Below are 6,296 nucleotides of genomic sequence, written 5' to 3' on the forward strand. Positions count from 1 at the left end.
GAGTATGTTTATACGGAAGTGAAACGGCACCAGAACGTCTAAACGTTTCAAAAGTATTTCGTTGCCTGGCACAGGGAATGGTCAGAATTTGGGTATTGTGACGTCAGGCGCCCATCTGCCTAGTACCAGGCTTTTCCTTCCCGATAATTTTACTCTGCGTCTCGAGTTGAACATGTACACGCTTGTGCCGTTGTGGTTCTGTCCTATCTGGCGAACCAGTCCTATGACGTAATGTGATATCATGAGCCAATCGTATCACGCGTTCTATCTAGTAACACGCAGCATAAGACTGGTAACTAAACTCTGTTGCAATTCGGTCTTTGAGCGAAGTGTTTTTTCGACGGGTAGGGGCAGGGAAGCAATATTTGACTTTGTTTTGACTCTGTACGAAAATATGCAGCGGCCATTTGCAATAATTGCGTTAACCTCACAAGATTTCTATCACAAATCGACAGCTTACTGTACTTTCTTTTTACAAATTCAACAAAAATGTTCGAGTGGATCGAAGATTTATATGGTTGCTTTGCAAACTGCGTGTTTCCGTCCAGCCAATACTCCGCACTTTGATTTATCCTCAAATCAAGATCATTCAATAGTCCTGAAACGTAGAGGCAAATAAGATCCCTGAGAAGCAGTGCAACCAATTTTAATTTCGGTGCTTAAATAACTACCACTCAATCTACGCAATTTTACTTGTTCCCAATCTTGTCACTAGCACGATCGAAAGCTGGTTCGCGACATTGACTAGTGCATGCTTTTGGATAAGGCTTCTCCCGTGTATTTATTATTTATTTCAGAAATGTTCTTGCCGAGTATATTGTATGGCTGGAGTGCTTTTCTAACTGTTCCTGGTTCGTTTTGATTTAAAAGTCGATTGAAAAAGCAGTACTGGCATGAGCGAAACACCACTGAAACTACTGAAAGCGCTTTGTGGCCTAATTAGACTCTAATTAAAACACCACAGAGCGCTTTGTGGCCTAATCAAAACACCACAGAGCGCTTTGTGGCCTATTCGAAACACCACAGAGCGCTTTGTGGTGTTTTATTTTAAAAGCTAACATTAAAATCTTGATGTCTCGTTGAATCGCAGATATCTCACGGCTATTTTTGAAAAAAATTTTTTTTCGTTTTTTACCCCACAAAGCGCTTTGTGGCCTATTCAAAACACCCCAAAGCGCTTTGTGGCCTATTCAAAACACCGCAAAGCGTTTGTGGCCTAGTCGAAACACTACAAAGCGTTTGTGGCCTATATTCGAAACACCACAAAGCGTGGGCCTATTTTCGTTGTCATTATTGTAGCGATTCCGGTATGGTTCGCTGTCGTTCAATCGTCAATTGACCGGCCGTTCTCACGATTACTTTTGAGTATGTGAAAGTTTGAAATTCGGAGATAATTTTAATAATGTACATATGGGGCCGCGGAAATATACCAGGAGGTTAATTAGGCGGTATTTTAAAGAAATCTCTAAAGAACCAATCGAAAAGTAAGTTTAACATTATTTGAGTTTTTTGCTATAGAGTGTTATTATTTTTGTTTTTGTCGGGGGGGGGTGGGGGCTGGCTGTACCTTCGACAACAGAAAAACTTAAATGACCCCCCTCCCTCCCAAACAGAAACTCAAATAATGACCTCCCAATCCTTATATATCAAACAATTTATATAAACATCATATAAAAGGAGTATTAGATTAGAGAGAAAAAAATTGTTATTTTATGGTAAAGCTGTGAACCACCAAGGAAAAACAAAACAAAATACAAATAAAACATTCGAGTTAAAAATCTAGGATCGGCCCAGCCATGATAGCTGGATCATCCCGTACCCAGGGTCTTCGTTCCCTTGACCAGACTCAAGGTAGAAAAGTGTGGATAGAAAAGGCTCAGATGTATTCAATAAAGTGTGAATAAATAGCCTTCGTAATATTGGTCCGAAACTAATGATACCCCTATGACCCCCTCTTAAAAGACACGCCTTAGGCTTTTCTGCCCCCCCCCCCCCTAATAATTAAGCTATCCTCCCCGCCCCCAAAAAATAATTAATTAATATGAACAATCCGTAGAAGCTAGAAGTCAACTCCAATAGATAAAAAAAATGACAACTAATACAAGGCGTACCAGGATCGGTGAACTATTAAAAGTGTTTTAACCGAAACTATAAATGAAAAGAAGTAATATGTATATAATAAAGATTGTGGGGAGAGGAGATAACATTAGCCATATTGTTTGTAGACACACCCCTCAGGAATAGAAAGAAATGAAACCATGATACCCCCGGACAATAGACATTTCTTACACAAGTCTATAGACCACGCCCTAACATGCAAAGTGACGAACTCGACAAATATTTATAAACATGACCGTACTAGCTCAATAAAATACATACAGTTACAACAAAAATACACTATTTATTTTAGGACCGGCTTTATAGAGGGGGAGGGAAAAATATTGGAAAGATCAAAATTTTGTAAGGCCCCCCTCCAGGATAGTAGAAGGACCCCCTTCTTTATTCAGTATTTCTTGATGAACCCCCCCCCCCCCTCACCTCATATCTCCCTTTATATGTTAAGTAATATTAAATATAAAAAATGCACACTTGTTGCACAAAGGTGATCAACACTAGTCAGCCAAGGTTTTATGAATATCAAAAGGAAAATGAGTTACCTTAAGTAACATACACAGAAAATGATATTTTAAAATAGGTGAACAAAATAAAAATAAATTAAATTCATGGCAATTTAAAAAAAAATATAAAAAATAAAAGATTGATTAAAAAATAAAAAAAAGAGAAAAGATTTAAATAAAACATAAAGTTAAAAAAGTGAGTTAAAAAAAAAAAAAATAGAAATACATAAAATTTATTTTAGCATCACTTTTCTTATAGTGTTTGCACTCTCTTCCAGCAAACTGCTGTCCCCCTAAACTTTTTTTATAAAAATTTCTAGCCCCCCCTCTTGCCACTCTGAAATAGCCTGACCCCCCTTTTTTTCCCTCCTCCCCCCTCTACATAAATAATGACCGCAAATAAATATAAATATTTTTATTTAGAATACCAGTACCATACAATAAATCCAAGATTAAAAAAAAGAAAGTTTTTTTATGAAAGAAAAAGAATGCAGCAGGAAGGAGACAAAATTGACGTGTGAGTCTCGCGAAATATGTCCCCAGGGGGGAGGGAAAGTAAGAATTAAAAAAATACCGGTTGGAATGTTCCACGCCCACCCCTGAATATGTGAAAGGTAGATCAGATGTTTGTGAATTTTGAAAAGAATAAAGAGAAATGTAGTGTTGAGAAAAAAATAATATTTATGAGATGTGATCCCTGCTCCTTTATAGGGATTGCCCCCTGCCCAGGAGATGATACACTGTTGCTTCTCCAAACAATAAATAAATTTAGGGAAAACAAACGAAATAATTAAAGTAGATAATTTGAATTTTCACTGGCCCCTTACCAGTAGGGAAAAATAAAGTATTCATATAGTGGCGCTAACAGGCCAAAATATTATTAGAACGCAAGAGAGAACGGAATGCATCTGGAGACAAAAAAAAGAAAAAGTCAGAGGAAGTTGTAGCTGCTAAGAAGGCGGAGTACAGTTGTTGTTGAAGTGACAGCACATATAAGCCAAAAAGTTAAAGGAGGAAGTTTAGAGAAAGATGTAAAAAATCCAAAAAAAGTATAAATAAAAAAATTTAATAGAATATAAAATAAAAAAAATTAAAAAAATCATATCCCTTTAAGTTTCAATGTTTTGCCTCCTCTATTTTATATTTGCCCTTATCCTTTAAAATAGAGGAGGTTGAGGTAAAAGAGGAAGAAAGAAAAAATAAAAATTAAGGGTTTTTAAGGAATCAGGTATAAAATTAGATAGAAAGTGGGAAGAAATAAAAAAAAAATTTTTAAAAAAAACAAAAAGAAAAAGGACCAAAAAAGTTAAAGGCTAGAAAGAAAGAAAAAAAAAGAAATAAATATAAATTAAGGTGAGGAAAAAAGTGGGAAAGAGCCACAAAAAAAAGAATTTACCAAAGGGAAATATAATTGAAATGAAGTAAGTGTAGAACTAATATAGTAGCCAACCTCATTTAAGTGGATCAAAGTTTCCCTAACTCCTCATGAGGAAGAAGAAGGAGATCAAATAAAAAGTCTAACCGAAGCTTATAAGTAACTGTAGGCTAACCGGAGTGTATTTAAGTAATTAATGTTTAGGTAACCGGATGTAGTAGCGGAGGACGTGCGTCGCAATGACCCCTCCTCAACCTCTCTTAAAAAGAATATTAACCCTATAACTTAGAAAGTTGCAATAGATAAAGGGATATAAGGACAAAAATGAAGAAAATAAAAATATTAAAAGGAGAATTAATAATAATAACGAGATAGTTTTCACCCCTAAGTGGGGTGTATTCGAGGGATATAAAAAATTAATGCCACAAATTTTAAAATTATATAAAAGGAGCATTTATGTGTCGTGAAAAAATGATGTGTACAGAAAGAATATAATGAACTAAAGATTGTTTTGATGAAAAATAGGTTTTAGAGTTTATGTTTCAGTTTATGAGCTTGAATAAGCACCGAGGGAACTGCGGATTATTTGGGGTTGGCGATGAGTATAAGGATATGTAAGGGTAATGCTCAATTAGTCTCTTTCATCTTCTCTTTGGTTTGTGATGTTTTCTAATCCAATCCCTGATTTCATCATAATGTAAAAAGAAATTAAAGCATATTAAAAAAAAATATTAAAAAAATGATATAAAAAAAAGATTTTTATAAAGAAATTATATAGTTATGATTAAGTAAAAAGGTTAGTAGTTTTGTGGTAAGGGGTGTAAGTAGATTTGTAGGCAGTACTAATAATAGATGATAATTTGTTGGTAATAATAATGAGGATATTAGTGTGGTGAGGAGTAAATGAAGGGAAAGAAAGTGAAGTTCTCAAAAAAATTAAGTAATTAGATGAGTTTATATGAAATAAAGAAAAGTGATAGAAGAAATGATTTGTTAGTTCGTCGCATTGGTAGTATACTGGTGTACAGCTCACTCTGTTTAGCTACCTGAAGATTTGTAGTATGTTGAAATTGAAATTTGAGAAGATAGAGATGTGTAGGAGGAATGTATGATAGTAAATTAAGTTGGATGGAATTTATGTAGGAAGAGTGAGAAAACAATGGTAGAAGATGATGAAAATTAAATGGGTTGTAGAGGAAAAGTTATTTATGACGCTTAGAAGTAGATAGAAAGCCAATGAGCTATGTTGGGAGAAGAGACCTTTCAGATTGGGAATGTCACCGTAGACGTAGTCCAGTAAATTTGACCAGACCGATAAACGCATTTTATTGGAAGAAACAACAACGCATATGATTGGGTGGAAAGGTGTTAGTCCATTTTGCAATCAGGACCATTATACAACGCTACACACGCTTGCTGCAACGACTGTTGCACTCCAAACAAGTAATTTCCCATACAAAATTAATTAAAAAATTATGGAGTTTAATATCAAGGCATCAAAAGAAGGAAAAGAAGTTCGGGTTAATTCAAACCGTAAATCATTTATCTCGGTTGACTTGACTTTATGTTAAAACTAACTTAATTTTGAATTACACGGTCCAGTGTTTGTCTTAATTGATTTTTTTTACCTAGCTTTTCAAGAAATAAGATTTTTTTTTCTCGTTTTCTTTTTTTTCAGTTTTATGTTGCGAAAGCTGTAGTATGATTGAGAAAGCCAAAACAAACAAAACAGTTACTAATGATTTGCGAGTCAGTTTAATGAACAAGACTCTTTTAGGAAATAACAGCAAGTTTGCGCGAAGAAAAGGCTCAAGACATTGTTTTGTCCTGTTTGTTGTGTACGAGGCCTTTGGGACTCTATTAGGGAGACAAAAGGCACATGTAAAATGTAATCATTGTTTACAATGCATGATTGACTTAAGGTTGAGCAAAGAGTTGGATGTGATTCTGTTTTGGAACGTCACTATGACATAGACCCATGAATGAGCTAAAAGGAGAAAATTTGTTTGAGATCAAGCGTTAAGTGCATTCTAAAAGGTTTTTAGCCGGCGTTGCCTTCTAGATCTAACCATTAAACGTGAACAGCAATCATTCTGGTCATTCAAGTGTGGATAAATGATGCGTGGAGCTGCGAATTGATTAGACCGATTTACAATTTCGTTTCAAGTACACTGGGTAAGTATACAGTAAAAAAAAATACAAATAAGATAGTGTAACTTTTATTCCATGTAAACTTTGCTTGAAGTGTTCGTATATGTTTTTCTGAATTCGTATGCAAATACAGCGATCTGCTAAGCCAAGCC

Source organism: Oculina patagonica, chromosome 8 (genome assembly GCF_052425735.1).
Source record: "Oculina patagonica isolate OP01 chromosome 8, crgOcupat, whole genome shotgun sequence".
In the NCBI taxonomy this organism is placed as follows: Eukaryota; Metazoa; Cnidaria; class Anthozoa; order Scleractinia; family Oculinidae; genus Oculina; species Oculina patagonica.